The sequence below is a fragment of the Equus caballus genome, chromosome 9 (assembly GCF_041296265.1).
Source record: "Equus caballus isolate H_3958 breed thoroughbred chromosome 9, TB-T2T, whole genome shotgun sequence".
Lineage (NCBI taxonomy): Eukaryota > Metazoa > Chordata > Mammalia > Perissodactyla > Equidae > Equus > Equus caballus.
In genome coordinates, this window is record NC_091692.1 from 24,341,030 (window position 1) to 24,360,741 (window position 19,712).

At 36.2% G+C, this 19,712-nt stretch overlaps 1 long non-coding RNA gene across 1 annotated transcript in view; it reads right to left on the minus strand.

The window, feature by feature from the left end:
* Window positions 1-1,110: 1,110 nt before the first annotated feature.
* The window catches only part of LOC138915388 (uncharacterized), a 70,174-nt gene continuing 51,572 nt past the window's right edge, over window positions 1,111-19,712 (minus strand). Inside the window, exons 4-5 of the long non-coding RNA XR_011421275.1 lie at window positions 13,458-13,545; window positions 1,111-5,467 (exon numbers count right to left, since the gene is read on the minus strand). This is a non-coding gene — a long non-coding RNA (uncharacterized lncRNA). The remainder of the gene's footprint in view (window positions 5,468-13,457; window positions 13,546-19,712) is intronic.

A 19,712-nucleotide genomic window follows, 5' to 3' on the forward strand; every position in this document is an offset into this window, starting at 1 on the left:
GTTACTTAACACGTGTTCAACTTGGCAAAGCTGCTCCTGACCCTTTAAAAAATAGAGTGTATATGTTTAGGGACCATGGCTACTTACCTTGTCATTTTTTGCACTAGTAAGCTAGTGTTAGTTGCAAAAGGAGATGAACAGCATAAAAAAATTAATGTTTATTGTATAATCAATCACAGAATATGCCAGCAAGGACAGCTTCAGTTTGAACTGGCAGCAATATGAGTATAAGAGGCTACTTGCGTAGGAAAGAGAACAACTATTGATCCTACCCAACATCCCTATCAACACAAGCTTGATTTACTTATTATAAACTCCAAAGAGCCAATGTTTAAAAAGAATGAAAAATTATCCAATTCATAATCTAGTAAAACATGTAAATTTTTAAAGAATCTCCCAGTGTAATGTTCTAAATTTCAATATCTAACATCGGTTATTTTTAAGTATAATCTTGTGCAAATATTTTCAAATGAAAGTCTTCTTTCTTATAGAATATTTGCATCTTATTGTAAAGATGAGCACATCATCCTTGGCCTAGGAATTCCTTAAAGTTTTTAATTTTCTAAATTTTTTTAAATTATAATATATATTTAACACTATATTTAAATTTAATTTTTTAAAGTATACTATATATTTAACACTATATAATAAAATTATGGTATCATGTAGTAATGTGATGAATTCCCACAAATGTATTTCACTAATGAATCCTTGAGATAAATATTTTTTATGAATATAAAATGTAAACTGGATTTTCACTAAGTAAAATAAAATATGATGAAAACTCTTAGAAGTGGCATCCCTAAATTTTTGTTTCACAGTTTGGAATTGAGATGTCCACTGGGCTTGAACAAGACAGAGAACATAGGCAAAGACACACACACACACACACACACACACACACGCACACATAGAGCAAGCACTTTGAAAATATCCATAAAATAATTTTTGAGATGTAAGGGATCTTAAAAGAGCATTTAGCCTAAGCCCTTTATTTACAAATGAAGAAACTAATATTTAACATCACACTATGGCTAATACAATTTCCAGAAAATTGAAGCAACGTGTGAAATGGCAATATTTTACTAAAGAAAATGGTCCCCAATGTTTGACAGCTAGTGCAAATAAAGAAGAAAAAGTTTTAAAGTGCTTAATAAATTCTAAGAAGGAGTTTAGAAGTCTGGAAATTCTAAGAAGGAGCTTAGAGGTTTGGAAAGACAGAAGTTAGAGGGCCAAGTACAAGCCCAGGCTATACCATACAAGATTTACATGATTTTGGATTAGTCACTGAGCTTTTCTCGAGTTGGGGTCCCTGGCCTGCCTACTGTGAGGTTTTTGTGAGGCTTGGTGAGTATTTTCACCATTCATTCAGTGGCCTAAGCCAGGATTTCCGCCAATCAACTGTAACTGAGTCTGCCCAATTGTCTTCCTAAACTCAAATCAATAGTCGTTAATATCCTTCTATATATTTATAAATTTGATGGGTGGAAATCTCTCCTTCAATTTATGTTTCACTTCTTATCAATTAGTTGAAAACTATTTTTATATTCATTTGCTATTGTGTGACTAGGGTATTCATATCCTTTCACTATTTTTCTATTGGGTCACTGGCTTAATCGATCTTAGGTGTTTTTTAACGCATTAAAAAATAGTGCTTTTTTATGTTATGGACATTAAAAATGTGTTCTTACAGTCTGTAACTTCTATTTTAACTTTCTTATTGGTGTTTTTGGCTTTATAGAATTTAAAATTTCAATGTGGTCAAGTTTGCCAATCCAATTCTCTATGACTATGAATGTATGTCCTTCTCAGGACTTTCCACATCCTTACGAAAACTATTCTATACTTTATTCTACTATATTTAAGATTTTTAACACATGTTGATTTTTCGCTTCATCTGGAACTTGGTTTTGTTTTTTGAATGTTATGATATAAAGCTGGAATCTTCTCCCTGTGTTTGAGACGCTTGTATGTTGGGGTGATGCTGCTACTTACTGGCTATGTCCTGGTTTTGTCATAATGACTACAAGAGATGACAAGTGGTGAGCAGTATGATATGTGGTCAAATCAGTTAGAAGTACATACAAACAAGCGCAGTTAGCTCGACTAACTTGGAGGAGAGACATGGCATCTCTGCTTTGAGCCGCTTTGTTTGAAGACACTCACTCACTCTTTCCTAAGAAGTAAAAAGAATCTGGCTGTTTTTCTTTCTTAGTTGTTCCTGGAACGCTGGGGAACATTATGGCCATTCTTAAACTAATTGAGCTTAGATGTGTTCAATATTTATATTAGCACTGTATTAGATTTCCCCTGACAAAAATCGAGATAGTTCTGAGTATAAGCATATGGATGTGTATAAATGTTTAAGCAGATATAAATTGTTTCTGTGTAACTCGTTACATCTTCCAAGAGCAATCTGAAGCGTTCTGTAGTATTGCTTTTAGAATGTTATTCCACGAAATGGATTCAGCCTCACAATTGCAAATACTAAGAGTTAGATACGCATAAGTTGGCATCTGCATGGAATCATATTAAAAACACAGTTTGTGTACTTTAAGACGATACCTTCTTTGTGAGATCAGGAACCTAGCCCTGATCTTGCCAAATTTGGAATTTAAAAGCTGAGCATCTGGAAGCAGAAAGAATTTTCTACTTATGAAAAAGTTCAGAGTTGCAAGAGGGAGTAGCTTCTCTCTATCAGAAGCAGAAGGACTACTTCAGGGAACAAATCTTGTGGCCCAGAAGAATCACGGGGGCTCTGAGGACCGCTAGCCCGTTCATAGAAGGCACGCCGCAAATGCTTATTAAGTGATTGATGAATAAATAGCTTCTCTACATTCTGGGGGAAAGAGACCATGAGAGAAATAAGGTTTTTTTTAATTGGTAAAAGCAAAAAGGCAGGTCGATTGACCAACTGTTACAGAAAAAAAATTTGGACATCTAACACAGTCTTTAGGTTCCAAAATTAGGGATGCCCAAAAGCTTGATGTCTACATCTGGAATTATTGCTGTTGTTCTGGCTCTTAGACTGTAGATATTTTTAAGACTGCACGGGCTCCTGAAGATTCTTTATATATGCTGTTCTCTTCTGCCTTATCTGAGACTTTGCAGCCTAATGAAGATTGTGGCCTCGCTCTGCACTCAAGAATATGGAGGGCACAGGTACAGCAAAAGATCATCCTGGGACTTCTAAGCTCTCTATAAAAAGGACTCATTTAGTTAACTTTTTTTTTTTGCCTAAAAAGGGGAAATTGGGATTATTCTTAAAACTAGTATAATTTAGTATATTCTTTGATTTGTGCTAAGACTAATGTAAAATTTGAATCGTTCATGAACTAAGTAAATAGAGTATATCCTGGAGAAAGAGTAAGTGCTATGCAAGAATAGGAAATAGCCTTCTGCTTTACACAATGAAAGCATGTGCAAAATATCTACCCAACTCATCATGTCCACTCCCTGTGCCTTAAATAGCATTTTATGTTCTTCTTAGAAGTAGATGGATGCTCGTTGCAACACTAATCTCATTGTTTCGTCATTTGGCTTCCTGACACCTATCTTTAAAATAGTGTGTGTGGATGAAGGCATACATTTTTGTTCTTCCTATAATGAACGTAACATTGATACCCTGTGTCTAGTTATAAAGAATAACAAAGCAGTAAGGAGCCGGTGTATCTATTCTTCTTTGTGACAAGCAGTGATTTATAGCAACATGCCATACTGAGCATATGCTCTATCTAACAAGGGTGGTTATTATCTAACTGAACCATGCTAGATCAGGTTTCAAGGAAAGTTTTGAAAACTTTAATTAAATTCTGTAGGATGATTCTTGTTTCTGTTTCTGTTTTACTTGATTGTGTGTCACTAGTACCACGCAATAAAGGGCCATAAGACTTGAATGAATTTTACTATTGAAATATATCATTCAAAATATCTGTCTGATAGTTTGTAATTTTTTCCTTTTTTCATTCCTTTTTGCCACCATTGTTTCTATATTTTGATTGGTTTATTTACTTATTTAAGATTATGATCACATTTCCAGAGTCTACAGAGAAATATTTTAAACACTTAGTCTTGATTTTAAGGAAAAATTGGGCGGGGATAATTACAATAACAGCAAAAATGTGTTAATGATATTAAAGGAAATCATATACTGTATCTGTACAGGATGAGGATGCTTACCCAAAGCCCTTGAACTCTTATGATCTCATTTGACTTAAGTAGACTTAAATCATTCATTGTATTTTAAGTAGTCTTATTTTAGTTTCTATAATTTTAAGTTGTTTTTTACCGATTGAACAAATTGGAAACAAGTGTACTGTGAAAAAGAAGTCAGAGCCACCGATAGCGTAAGACACTTTGTGGTTATTTTTCTTTTCTTCAAAGTGACATAGATGGCTCTGTCTGAATGTTTACCAGATAAATGAACGGTTTGTGATTACCATATGCTTTCTCCTCTTGGCGATGCACAGTGCACTGATGAAGATGCCGCCGCCCGAGCTTCTGTTCAGCAAAGTGTCTCCTTCTAATCTCGCCGCAGCCGCATACCTAACACCAAAGTCAGCCAATGGCATCATCGTTCACTTTGTAAGCAAATGAGTGTGGATGATACAAGCTTATTTGACAATAACTAAATTTGCTTTAAGAGCACGTATAATACAGGAGAAAAAACCTAATCAGGCTATTGTTATTTTGACACATTTAGTTACCATTTAGAAAATGCCCTCCTAATTTTCAGCTTGACATGATCTCAGCATCCAGGAGAAAGCTGAGGATTTTTCATCCCATTGACAGGAATCCATTAATAAAACAACAATCTATTGTGTATAGTAATCTTTAATCTTATTTTGTCACACACTTCTCAGTAGCATTTCCACTCGTTCTACAGTATAATTTATGGCGTTGAAACAACTCCTGCCCTGGAGAAGGTCACTCTGTCAAGGTTTACTTGTCTTTGAAGAAAAGTAATAGAGCATTATTTATGAACCAAAGAATGCACTTCACTACTTTAATCAATCAGGAAGATGCTTGTATTATCGTATCTTTTGCTGCTTGCCCCTCCCCGCCAAAAACATAAGCAAAGGATATGTCAATCTTGCTTTCTCTTTTATGTTGCAAAAGGCCTCTTACCTTTCATGTCTCTTCTGCTTTTGTGTTTATGGCACTATGGAAATAACAAGCCTGATGATGTCTGATATCTGGGAACAATTTGTAAATTATATGCAAGAGGTTGATCTTTTCTAAAGATCATAGAGCCTCTGGACAGATTAACCAGCCCATCCAATATGCTCATCATGTGCAACTCATCTGATAAAACAGAAGGGGATTTGCAATTAAAAACCTCGTGGATAAAGAAAAAAGTTGAAGAGGTTTGAAACTGTCTTGGAGAGTAATCAGCAAAACAAAAGCAATTACCGTGTTTTTGTACAGAAGATCACGAAACAGAACCACAGTTGGTCCCCATATGTTTCTAGAAACCAACACAAGCACAAATTAGAACATGCTGTGTGGGGAAATGAATTGGTAGTTCATTAGAGAAAACAGTTACAGTTGGAGTAAATGTCTCCAACAAGGATTTAATTTAAGTTAGAAAGATGGTGAGTGTGAATTAAATACCAATAGATACCAATGTCATTTAATAAAGCTTAAAAAGTTTGTTAAAAAATATACCAATTACAAAATGGTTAAATATTTGCTTACATATTTTATAATACATGGGAATGACTTTAAGAACAGGTAAAAACCAACTGACAATGTCTCTTTAGAAATTAATGGAAAAAATTAAGCACAGAACTGGAAAATGACATGTGTTTCAAATATTTTGTTTTAGATGTCACATTAACCAAAGCACCAAATAGAGTATTGAGGCATTACAGTGGTTTCCAAGTAGATATAGAAGTTCAGACTGCGTCAAATAACCTTAAATTATTAATTTATTTACAGTCATCACAAAGATTTTGAGGTTGAATATAAATTTAAGACTCCAACCACTTGAAAAAGATGACTGATTAAGTCAGTCAGAAGTTTAAAAAATAACTCCCATCCCTCAAAATGATGATAAAACTAATTCCATTACCGAATGAGTGAACTGGATTTGAAGTCTTTAAAAATTTTTGAAGTGGTTGAAAGAAATTGCCTTTACATGCAAATAGATACTTTGAATTCTAGAATGAGGATAATAAAAAAGGAATTCTCTCAAGGCTCAAGGGGGAAGGGACCCGATGTGTAGGTGAAACATAGAGGAAGGGAGATGTGAAAAGGTGAGAGGTTTTCCTTAAAGTAGGAGGCCGGTTGGTTAAAACGGTATCTGGTTCACCTCCGTGTTATAAACTCTCCCAGCTTCCCAATAAAATATTTATGAAGAAATGAAGACATAGGGTAAAAACAGGATAATTCACAATGTCAAAATATAAGGCTGACTGTTGCCAGAGTCTGAGAAGACACAGAATAAAATAGAATTGCTATAGACAAAGTATAAAGCCACACCTAAAACAGCGCATGCATTCTGCTCACTGGAAAGAAAGCAGGGATATACCACAATTGCCTGTCAACATCTGTCCATTGGCTCATCAATCCTGGGCTAACTCTCTGCCATGCATGTGCAATTGTTTGCACATTACTTCCTTTTGATATCTCCTCCATCCCAAAAAGGTGTTTCTTTTCGTTTGTCATTTTGGATTTTGCAATTCTCATAACACAACAGGGAAGGAAGATTGACAGTGATTCAGTATGCTGGAGGCTGGAGAGTAACAAGGGAAAAAGGCACAGGAGTGGGAGGGAGATGGCAAGAGCCCTCATAGCTACATATATAGGAGATCAAAACTATCATTGAACGCCATCGTTTCAGTGTCACAGAACCGGGGGTGAGGGCCAGAGTGGATGCAACCTCAACCCAGCAAATCAGTCTGGAGCTTTGGTTAAGAGTATGGGCCCAAGGGCAGATTGTTGGGTCAATGGCAGTTCTACAGCTTATCTAATCTCTCAGTCTCAGTTTCCCCATCTGGCAAATGGAGATGGTAATAGGAACATCTTCAGAGAATTAGTGTGAAAATTAATTAAACAAGCATGTAAACTAACTCTGCCTGGCACACAGTGAACATTCAAACATATGAGTTATTTTGATTTGAAAATAGAAAATGATTGACCAAGGAAAACATATGTTTGAGGCAATTTAATATAGGAGAAGCCAGAGCACAATCCATAAAGAATGATTGTTTGATGTCGAAGAGACAAACTCCTGGATTCCTGGGACAGGATAGAATTTAGCGGTTCCTTCACCAACCATATACAGCACTTTCCCTTGAATTCTTGTCTCAGGGACTCCTGGTGAAACCCACCCTGAGACACCACGCATACTTTCTGTTGTCAGATACTATCTCTGGCTAGACTTCATTTAAAGATTTGTAAACAGAAGTAAACAACATTAAGCTTATTAAAAATACAGCAAATTTGGAGATGAATCAAACACGACTTTTCAAAGCCAATGCAGAGACTAGTATATGTACTTTGACACGGCTCACATTCATTTTGAATGAAAAAATATCTACTAAGGAGAGACATACTGGTTTGCTAAGCAGACATTCCCAATTTAAAAATGTCTATTGAGAGACAATTGGGTGGTCTACAAAGAAACAAATAGATTAGTTTCATACTTTTCCTTTGCAATATTTGGTGCCTAATGATAGTTTTTTTATTAGTCAAGAATTTTATACATAGCTAGGTCATATATTAAGGCTGAAAAAGTAATTTGAGATATATAAAGATTCTAGAAAAAAATTGTTATAAAAAATTACTGTAAAGAATATTCCAATTAAGGGAGGGGTGGATCAAAATTAAGAACTCAAGAATTATGAAGGCATAACATAAAAATATAGTGGTGATATGAAACCATTCAAAATATAATTGTGTCAATGATTGTTTTAAATTAAATTATTTAAATAATTCTTTTATACAATCAATTACAAAGCTGCATAAAAATTATTGTTGAAAGAGAAAAGACATAATGCAAAAATTACTAAATAAATGTAACTGATCAAAATTTCAGATTTTTAACAAATACTGCAATTTAGAGAATGAGTAAATTGAGCTATATTTACCATCTTACATAAAAGGAGTCAAAACACGAAATTCTATTTCTACTATATTTTAAAAATAATAGAATACATAACTTCCAAGTTCTGAAAAAATAAAAAGTAAATGAATATGTCCATGTATAAAAAATGGAGGATAAAGGAAACAGAAAAGAGCATTAAAAACAGGAAGTATGGTGCCCATTGTAGCTCTCCTAACTACAGCAGAAATTCCCAAAGGCAGGGATCTTGTTTGCCTTATTTACCAACATTTACCAGGACCATGCCTGATACACAATGAGATCTCTAGTTATTTGTTGCCTGAATGAAGACTGCACATACCATTTTTAAAATAAACATAAATGTGATAATGTTACCTAGTAAGAGACAAAATGCCCTGGAAATTTTATTGAGATTGTAGGGGAGGAAGAGAAATCTTCTACCCTTGGGTCCTTCCGGCTGGGTTATGAATTAAATTGACATGAGACCAAATAACAGAAGAAAAATCAAACAAAGCTTCACAACGTGTACATAGGAGAAACTCAGGAAAACCGAGCAACTCGACAAAATGGCTGAGCTGCCAGCTTAAACATTATCTTCAGCTAAATGCAAAGGAGTTATCTTGGGGTAGTGGTTTGGGATTTCAGAGGGGAGGAAGACAATTTATATGGAGATGGAAATGCAAATGATAGTTTAACAAGTTTTGCTGGGCCAAAAATGGGCTTGATGGTGCCTTTCTTTATTTGTTACTTTTGTGTGTGTGTGAGGAATATTGGCCCTGAGCTAACATCTGTTGCCAATCTTCCTCTTTTCTTGAGGAAGGTTGTCACTGAGCTAACGTCTATGCCAATCTTCTTCTCTTTAATGCGGGATGCCACCAGAGTGTGGCTTGATGAGTGGTGCTAGGTCTGCACCTGGGATCCAAACCTTCGGTCCCTGGCCCGCTGAAGCAGAGCACTGGAACTTGACCACTAAGCCACTGGGCCTGCCTCCTGTTAGTGCCTTTCTGTCACACCTATTTCACATTACACAATAACTATCTTATTGTTTTAGCTCCTTCCTGGAACAGGCCTTCTATGTTAAATTCTTTTAGGTAGTTTTCGAGGAAGGTCAAATGTTCCTCCTGAGTCTTCTGAGTCTTTCTTGTTGTCAGCTTGACATAATCCACATACCAGGGTGGCCTGCCCTGAACCACATCAAGATCATTACACTTTCTTTCAGCTTTGACAGATAATGTGTAAAGACATAAAAGTAAGGATATCAAGGGACTGAATAATAAATTAATGAGATTGAGTTAACAAAGATGAAATTTTATATTATGTAAAGAGGGGTATACATTTCTTTCAAATAAATATGCCCTCAAGATACTAAAGTGCACTAAAAGCTACAATAATTAAAACGCTGATGCAGGAATAGACAGATCAATGGATTATATATATTTGGAAATATAGTATTACGTTTGTGAGAAAGTTACAATAATAAATTAATGAGGAAACAATGCACTAAAATTAATACTTTTTGTAAAATGGACTATTTGGGGAAGAAGTCAACTTAAGCCTTTGCCTTACAACCTACAGCCAAATGGGTTTTAAAAAGAAAGCAAGAGAAAAAGAAAAACCTAAAAAAAAGGTATGCATGAATATGTGCTCCCTGCTTGGGAGTAGGACTTCATATGCCTTCAAAACAATGAAGAAATTATACCTAAAAATACTGATATAATTGTCCCTTAAAAACTCAAGATGACCTGGGTATTGTCGATCAACATAAAAATCTAATAAATGACAAACTGAATATTACATCTGTTGCACATATAATTTGTAATATTCTGTCTGAATATTATATTTTTATATTGTATTTTATTTTATGTATACTACAATATAATTTGCAAATTATATTTACTTTTAATTACCCTAAATGTAAAGACCTCATGAGTAATTAAGAGAAATTTTAAATCCTGGTTTTTAAAAATAGGTGAGTCATGAAGAATTTGCAAAATAAGAAATATAAATATGAAAATAAATATGCGAAAATGTTCAACCTCACACGATTATTCCAATTAATGCAAATATAAAAAAGATATGGTATTTTTATTCATCAAATTAGAAAGGATATCTTTAAAATTTCATAATTGATGCTGATGTGAGCTCAGTGACACCAATGCTCTTAGGCATTGCTCTAGTGAAGTAAATGAACACATTCCTAGAAAGTGATTTGGCATTAGGTTTCAAAAGCCTTTAAGAAGTTCTCATTGCTTCACTAAGTAATTCTACCTTAATTAAAGCCACAAATATTCATGAAGAATGTTCATCATATCATTTTTAAGTATGCATAATTTATATATTCAGAAAGAAAAGATATTTCTCTAAAATATAAAAAGAGAAAAGAAAATGATGAACTAAGAGAAAATGCAGAATTGCACTAAATATAGAGTGACTGCTCCATGTTGGGGAGAGAAACTTGATTTTTCCTAGGGTAGAAATGAGTTAACCAGCTCTGGGGTCAAGTTAATGTGATGTTTTGAGTCACCACAAACAAAATGCACTTGGATATACCTGGGTCCAATGAGGGAAGTAGCCTTTTACTCAAAGATTCAAGTGAGGCTGAAAGTAGGATGTTGCCTGGAACTGGAAGTGATACTTGATTAGTCATAAAAAGCATAACCCCAGCAATCAAGGTCTTCTGAAAACTGGAAACATGGGTGAGTAAGTAGCAGGAGCTCCTGGTTAGCCAAGGTGCAAGAATCCTCAACAAAATATTAGCAACCTGAATTCAACAGTACATTAAAGGGGTTGTACACCATGATAACGTGGGATTTGTTCCAGGGATATAAGGGTGGTTCAACATATGAAAATCAACCAATGTGCTACACCACATTAAGAAAATGAAGGATAAAAATCATATGATCACTTCAATAGGTGCAGAAAAAGCATTCCACAAAATTCAACAACCTTTCATGATAAAAACTCTCAACAAACTGGGTATAGAAGGAAAGTACCTCAACATAATAAAGGCCATGTATGACAAGCCCACAGCTAACATCATACTCAATGATGAAAAGCTGAAAGCTTTTTCTCTAAGATCAGGAGAAAGATAAGGATGTCTACCCTCAACACCTTTATTCACCACAGTATTAGAAGTCCTCGCTTAGAGCAATTAGGCAAGAAAAAGAAATAAAAGGCATCCAAATAGGAAAGGAAGAATTAAAATAGTCTGTGTTTGCAGATGACATGGTAACATATACGGAAAACTCTAAAGACTCCACCAAGAAACTGTTAGAACTAACAAATGAATTCAGTAAAGTTGCAGGATACAAGTCAATACAAAAATCAGTTGCATTTCTATACAGTAACAACAAACTATCTGAAAGAGAAATTAAGAAGACAATCCAGTTTCAAATAGCATTAAAAACAATAAAATACTTAGAAATAAATTTAACCAAATAGGTGAAAGATCTGTATACTGAAATCTATGAGATATTGATGAAAGAAATGGAAGAAGTCACAAATAAATGGAAGGATATTCTGTGCTCATGGATTGGAGGAATTATATTGTTAAAATGTTATTGTATTATAAATATAATTATAATTATAATACAATATATAATTATATTGTTAAAATTATATTGTTAAAATGTCCATAGTTCCCAAAGCAGTCAATGAAATCTCTACCAAAATTCCAATGACATCTTTCACAGAAATAGAAAAAATATCCTAAAATTTACGCTGAAGCACAAAAGATCCTGAATAGCCAAATCCATCTAGAGAAAGAAGAACAAAGCTGAAGGCATCACACTTCCTGATTTCAAACTACATTAACAAAGCTGTAGCAACCAAAACCACACAGTATTGGCTTGAAAACAGACGTATAGATCAGTAGACCAGAACAGAGGCCTAGAAATTAACCCAATGATATATGGCCAATCAATTTATGACAAAGGAGCCAAGAGTATGCAATGGGGAAAGGATATTTCTTCAACAAATAGCGCTGGGAAAACAGCATATCCACATGTAAAAAAATGAAACTGGGCCCTTATCTAACACTGTAGACAAAAATTAACTCAAAATGGATTAAAGACTTGAATGCAAGCCCTGAAACAGTGGGACTCCTAGAAGGAAACATAGGTGGGTAAGCTCTTTGACACTGGTCTTGGCAATGATTTTTGGATTTAACACCAAAAACAAAGGCAATAAGAGCAAAAATAAACAAATGAGACAACATCAAACTAGAAATGTTCTGCACAGCAAAGGAAACAACAGAAGGAAAAAGTAACCCATGGAATGGGAGAAAATATTTGAAAACCACATATCTAATAGGGGGTTAATATCTGAAATATATAAGGAACTCATACAACTTAACAAAAAACCAAATAACCCAATTAAAAAATAGGCAGAGGAACTGAATAGACATTTTTTCAAAGAAGATATACAAATGGCCAACAGATACATGAAAAGGTGCTCAACATCACTTCATTAGGGAAATGCAAATCAAAACCATGAGATACGACTTCACCCCTGTTAGGCTGTCTATTGTCAAAAAGACAAGAGATAACAAATGCTGGGGAGGATGTGGAGAGAGGGGAACCCTCGTGCACTGTTGATGGGAATGTAAACTGGAATAGATGCTATAGAAAACAGTAAGCAGGTTCCTCAAGAAATTAAAAATAGAACTACAATATGATCCAGCAATCCCACATCTTGGTATATATCCAAAGGAAACAAAATTGCTGTCTGAAGAGCTATCTCTACCCCCATGTTGACTGCAGCATTATTCACAATAGCCACGGTATGGAAATAACCTAAGTGTCTGTCAGTGGAGGCATGGATAAAGAAAATGTGGTATATATAGATATAAAATGGAATATCATTCAGCCTTTAAAAAGAAGGAAATTCTTCCATTTGCAACAACAAAGAGGGCATTATTCTAAATGAAATAAGCCAGACAAAGAGAAATCCTCCATGGTATCACCTATATGTGGAATCAAAAAGAAAAGTGAAATTCATAGAAACAGAGAGTAGAATGGTTGTTGCTAGGAGCTGGAGGGTAGGGGATATAAGGAGAGGCTGGTAAAAAGGTACAAACTTTCAGTTATAAGATGAATAAAGTCTGAGGATCCAATGTATAACATGTTGACTATAGTTGATAATACTGTATCGTATAATTAAAATTTGCTAAAAGAGTAGAACTTAAGTGTTCTCATCATAAAAAAGTAAATATGTTAGGTGATGGATGTGTTAATTAACTCAATGGTGGGAATCCTTTCACAATGTTTATATATATACACACACGTGTGTGTACCATCACACTGTACACTTTAAATATCTTACAATTTTGTTTGTCAATTGTATCTCAATAAAGCTAGGGGGTAAAAAAGGAAACCTTCCTGTGACTTACCTCACTTGGGTGTACAGTTCTTAGTAAATACTCTCCAAAGCTTCACCTGTGCACTTGTGTCTTGGGATTTGTTTCCTTGTGTGCTGACCTGTAGCAGGAGAGAGTTTACACAGTAATTGAGACTTCAAGTAAGTTATTTGACCACTAACCCTCAGTTTCTTCAATTATATAGTGTGATAATGTGTGTATGTGTGTATGCCTTAGATATAAAGTGTTTAACAAGCATGGTGTCTATCACCGTAAGCGGTGTTTGTTGATGCTAAGTGATAGTAGCATGTATGTACCTATGTATGTATGTATGCATGTATGTATGTATATTGAAGAAGATACTCTCCTTGACCAGCCCTGGCCAGGCTCTGAGCCCTTTTCTTAGCTAGGCCTCAACCTTGGCCTATAAAGACTTGAACAAACACTAACATAGTTTCTAATATTTCAAGGTCACATCCCAAGGATGATCCTCATGCCCCTTAAAGTGCCTGTCTGAGAAAACTCAAGCTGCTAAAAAATTTGCTATTTGTTCTAGCCAACACCTGAAGAGAGGACCCCTCTTCCCCAGTCTCTGTGGGAGGGTAGGGGTTGAAGTTCAATAAGAGCCAGTTTACAAACCCAGATTGGTTTCACATGAACCAACACCCTGTCTCTTCTGGCTTTTTGTAATTTTTTACATCTTTGATTCTACAGAGACCCCTCCCTACTTCCTCATACTCCCTTTAAAGGCCCAGTCACCTCTGTACAAATCGAAAGCGAGTTCAGTCCACGCTGGACTCTTTCCCTATTGTAGTAGTATAGTACTGATGAAAATCTGTCCTTACCACTTTAATGTTTGGCTCTGTCTATCTTTGACAATATAGTCACTCTCCGTCAAAAAATAGGGGAGAAATCCGGAATTCTAGGGCTGAAATCTTCAACAGAAACTGTTTCTGCCTCTTTCGTATTTCACTGGAGGTGGCAGTGAGTAAACCAGAAATCCTTCAAAACTCTGTTAAAGGCTATGTATCTAACATGCTACTCAATGTCCCGGCTGATTGAAACAGTTCTCTTCAGAAAAGCTTGTTATGTCAGCATTTATACAACTTAATTGATCAGGGCCATTTTTGTTTCTCTAATGACCACTTGATTCATCTACTATTAGGTACAAATTCTTAGACTATTTTGACATCACAGATTATTTATTTCAGCTTTTCCCCACCCCACCCCCATTCATATCTAACCTAGAAAAACCCAGAAAAAGTTTCTTTCTTTTAAAAAATTTCCAGAAAAGACTCAAATCTTTTCTTATAGGACAGTTAGGTTTTTAAGATTACTCCTTCTCAATTAATTTCATGATTACTCTAATACTTTGTGTATATATTTCAATCTAATCTTCCCTTCTCTTTTTACCTATAGAGATAAACTCATATTCAACTAACATTTGTTAGATATTTGGAATAAAAAATTATTCACTTAGCTTTTATAATAACCACAGAAAGTAGGTTTGGTTACACCATCAGAAAAATGAAACTCAGAGAGAGCTAGTGACTATGCATTATTTAAGGGTAGAGTGGGGGTCTGAGCTATCATGACTCCTCAGGTGCTCTGGCTCAAGGAGGTTGACGCAGCATCCATGCCGTTGGTGATCTTTCCTCCACCCCTGGTAGACGTTACCATTAAACAAGGAGCTCTGTCTGCCTGCACCCAAGCGTGGCTGCCAAATCACGCAATAGACTCCCAATCAGCTTCCACCAACTGATGAGAGTTGGCATGAAAGTTGAAATCTATTTACCATCTCTGATTTGGCAGAAAATCATTATAAAATCACAATCATTGCTTTAATAACTCAAAACTGTTTCCTTTATAGGACACTAATAATCACGAAGGGGATTTGTATCTTTTACGTGAAGGAGCCACAAATGGAGCTGAGTATTTCTACACTATCTGAAACTTAAAATGAGAGCTGTATCTCAGAGTCCCTACACTTTCTAATGCTTGATCCCAAATTCATCCTGCCTACTGATTTATTTTTTTAATTAATTATTTATTTATTTTTTGGAGGAAGATTAGCCCTGAGCTAACTGCTGCCAATCCTCCTCTTTTTGCTGAGGAAGACTGGCCCTGTGCTAACTCCATGCCCATCGTCCTCTACTTTATACGTTGGACGCCTACCACAGCATGGCGTGCCAAGTGGTGCCATGTCCGCACCAGGGATCCGAACCAGCGAACCCGGGGCTGCCGAGAAGCGGAACGTGCGAACTTAAGCGCTGCGCCACCGGGCCGGCCCCTGCCTACTGATTTATGTTAAACTCTACAGTGTTCTAAAGTTCAGTTTCTTTCATGATTACACAATGTCATATTCCAATACCTAATGGGTTAGATACAATGTCCATTGAAATGATAAACTACAGTTTCAAAAGAATGTGACATATATGTTCATGCCCTTTTCTTTCTCAACTAGAAGGAACTGTTCAGAATAGAAAATGGGAATACATTTTAAACCCCATAAAGTAGAAAGACACAGTATTCTAAGGGACAATAATTAAAGCTAAGGAGATTATAACGCAGCCAAGAATGGTTATATTACTTATTGTGCACTGAAATTGAAATAATGCTCTTCAAAATTCTATTGAAAATGTGATTGCTAATATCAGAGATGGCATAAATGAAGCCAAATTTTAATGAGGAAAGAAAATGGAATGACTCTCCAAGCCTGTGTAATTTTTTCAACTCAGAGCTAAATATATTATCTAAAAATGTATAGAAACTGATATGCTCATCATTCTGCAGAACTAAAATGTTAGTGGATTACCAGAAATGGTTCCTTACTACTGCTGAAAAATGATGATTCTTTGTAGCAAAAAGCGAGAAAGTAGATGATGTTTCTTCACAAAGGGCTAGTGTTTATTTTGAGGGTGAATTTCACACAAGTTGGAATGGTATAAGTTCAACACATTCCTGATGGCTTTCAAGTATTTGCATTTACAGAATATAATGAATAGATAACTGGAGGTCAAGATTTCACCAAGATTTAAGCCATCTCATAGTCTGCTGGGAAATATCTTGAAAATTATAATATATCCCTGTTTATTTATTTAAATGTAATGCTAGGGAATTTAGACATGACACTATTTGAAAAGATACCGTGCAGGAGGAAATAAGATTCTGATTAATGGAGAAGATCCTTTTTTTGCTGCTGAGTTTTTTGGTTAATACGGTGTTAGTTATCACTTTTCAGTTTGGGCAGTCTGTATGAACCACAGCCTATCTTACGGGTCTGAAGGGGGAGCAAATGTGCCCCCAACTGTGGAATCTCCCCTGTTTACTTGCCTGCAATTTTCAGAAGTAGAATCACTGCTTAAAGGGCTTTGCCATGAGGCCTATGTCTTTGCTGATTGAAATATTGCTTAGGAAATTGTGAAGAGGTGGGTACCTGGCTTCCCCTGCACCTTTCAGGTAACCCTCCTGCCAGCACTTTCTGTAGGAAATAGGAGAGGAATTTCTAGTCCAGTAAGAGAATCCCCAATCCAATCTGTTTCTTACCTACCCTCTTACCGAACCAAGCGGTTTCGCCTCCTGGCAGAATTAAAATCAGACTCTAGACCAGAAGTAGTTGTCACACAAAGTAGAACTTAATTGCTGCAAATAGGAGGCCACACAGAATCATTTCCAAAGTTGTAGCTGCCCGTGAACAAAGGGAAGCAGGGACATTTATTTTAGAGGGGGAATGAATATTCAAAAGGGAGAGGAGGGTATTCGTTTGTGCAGCCTCAGTCGGCAAACATGCTTCCACATACGCTGCAGGTTGTGGTAGTAAGGCTTAGGCTCCTTCGGGAGGAGATCTTAGCTTTAAAAATGAGACAAAGGGGGCTGGCCCCGTGGCCGAGTGGTTAAGTTCGCGCGCTCCGCTGCAGGCGGCCCAGTGTTTCGTATAGTTCGAATCCTGGGCGCGGACATGGCACTGCTCATCAGACCACGCTGAGGCGGCGTCCCGCATGCCACAACTAGAAGGACCCACAACGAAGAATATACAACTATGTACCGGGGGGCTTTGGGGAGAAAAAGGAAAAAATCTTAAAAAAAAAAAAAAAATGAGACAAAGGTCATGGGCTTGCTCTTGTGCTGCGGCTTGGTCTGGTTCAAGGTGGTTGGTGATTGCATGTCTTAAACAGTTAAATGCTTCTGAACCTGCCCTTGAATTCCTTGGGGCAATTAGTCCATGACAATCCTACAAAGTACCCACTGTGATCCTGTGTGTATGTATGTACATGTGCATGTGTGTGTATGTGTGTATATCTGTGTATACATGTATGCGTATGTGCATGTTTGTATGTCTATGAGTGTATGTATACACATGTTCACCATTTATTCATTCATACTGTCATATATTCACAGAATATTGACTAGACATTTACTACGTGCTGTGATGCTATTGCTAGGAGTACAATATAGAGGAAGACTTGAAGTCACACTATGTTTGAATCAGAAAAACTTGAATTAAAATGTTTACTGCTTATTATCTGTGTAACCTCAGGAAAGTGGCCAAAACTCTTCTTTATAAAATGGTGAGAATAATATATAGCTCCTAGAGTTGATGTGAGAAATAAATTGCTTTGTGATTAAAGGACACAGCACTTACAGTAAGTACTCAATAACTGACAGATACATAGTAATGATTAAGTTTTATCTAGGAAAAAATAATTTCTTCCATCTCTTTCATCATCAGTTTCTCTCTCTCTCTCTTTCCTGGATCATTCCCATTAACATACGAACAACTTCCTATTTCATTTACGCATTAAAAAAATCTTCCTTACTCTACTTCTCCATCCACTTAGAGCCCCATTTCTCTGCTCCTCTTTACAGCAAAACTCCCTAAGTTGTCTGTACTCATCCCTTCAATTCTTTTGCTCCCATCTGACTTTGAAAGCAATCAGATCAGGCCTTCTCCCTTTCAACTCCACCAAAACTACTTTTATGGAGGCCACCAATGTCTCCTGTGTTGCTAAATCTGAGGTCAATAGTCAATCCTTATCTTAATTGATTCTCAGCATCATTTGACCAAGTTAATGTCTCTTTCCTCTTTGAAACGTTCTCTTTACTAGGCTTCTTGGACAAGATATTCCCCTGGTTTTCCCCTTGCCTCACCAAGAGTTTCATCTCAGTTTTCTCTGTGGATTCCTCATCATTTCCCCAACCCCTTAGACTTAGAATGCCCATGCTCAATCCTTGGATTACTTTTCTCTCTCTACATTTACTCCCGTGGTGAGCTCTGCTAGTTCCATAGCTTTATATGCCAATGACTTACAAATTTATATCTCCTACTGAGACCTCTTGCCTGAATTCCAGGCTCTCTTAGTCTACTGCTTACTTACTATCTTTAATTGGATGTCTAACTGACATCTTGAAATGAATGGTTTTGATCTTTCCTCAGAGTTTGCTTCTCCTGTAGTCTGTACTGATCACAGTAAATAGCAACTCCATCTTTTCTCTTGTTTACACCAACAATAAGTCATTCTTGATTCTCTTTTTCTTCTCATATTATATATTACCTCGTTTATCAAATCTACCGTCATTGCTTTAAAAGTAGATCCCAGATCTGACCACTTCTTAGCAACCTGGAAAACCACTGGCATCTCTTGAATGAATCAGTTGCCTCCTAACTAGTGTTCCTGCCCTTCCCTCTATACAATGTGGCAGCTAGAGTAGTCCTTTTAAATCCATGTCAGCTCATTCGATTCCTTTGTTCAAAATCCTTCAATGGTGTCCCATCGACTTTCAGTAAAAACCATAATATTCACAATGGTCCACAAAGCTAGCTCTACAAAGCTTTTCTCCTGTCTGACTTTGTCTTCTACTATGCTCTTACCACAATGGCCTCCTCAGTGTTCTTCAAACAGTCTAACTCTAGGCTCAGGAATTTTCTACCTCTGGTTCCCTCTCCCCCCACATATCCATAGAGCTCATTCCCTCACCATTTTCAGGTCTTTGTTCAAATGTCCTCTTCTTCTGAGGGTTTCCTTGCTTCTACTATGTTTAAAATTGAACCTTTACCCATCCCAGCACCACCCATTCTTCTTTCTTATTGTCTTCTTCCCTACAGCACTTATCACCATTTCACATACTATTTACTTATGAGACAATTATTGGCTGTTTCCTATACTAGAATTTATGCTTCATGAAACATGTCTTTATTTTATCTTAAATTTTTAAATTCTATTTTGTTTGTTACTGTTTTCAGAGTTAGATCCAGGTTTTGTGGGACTTGGAGTTCATACAATTTGGGAA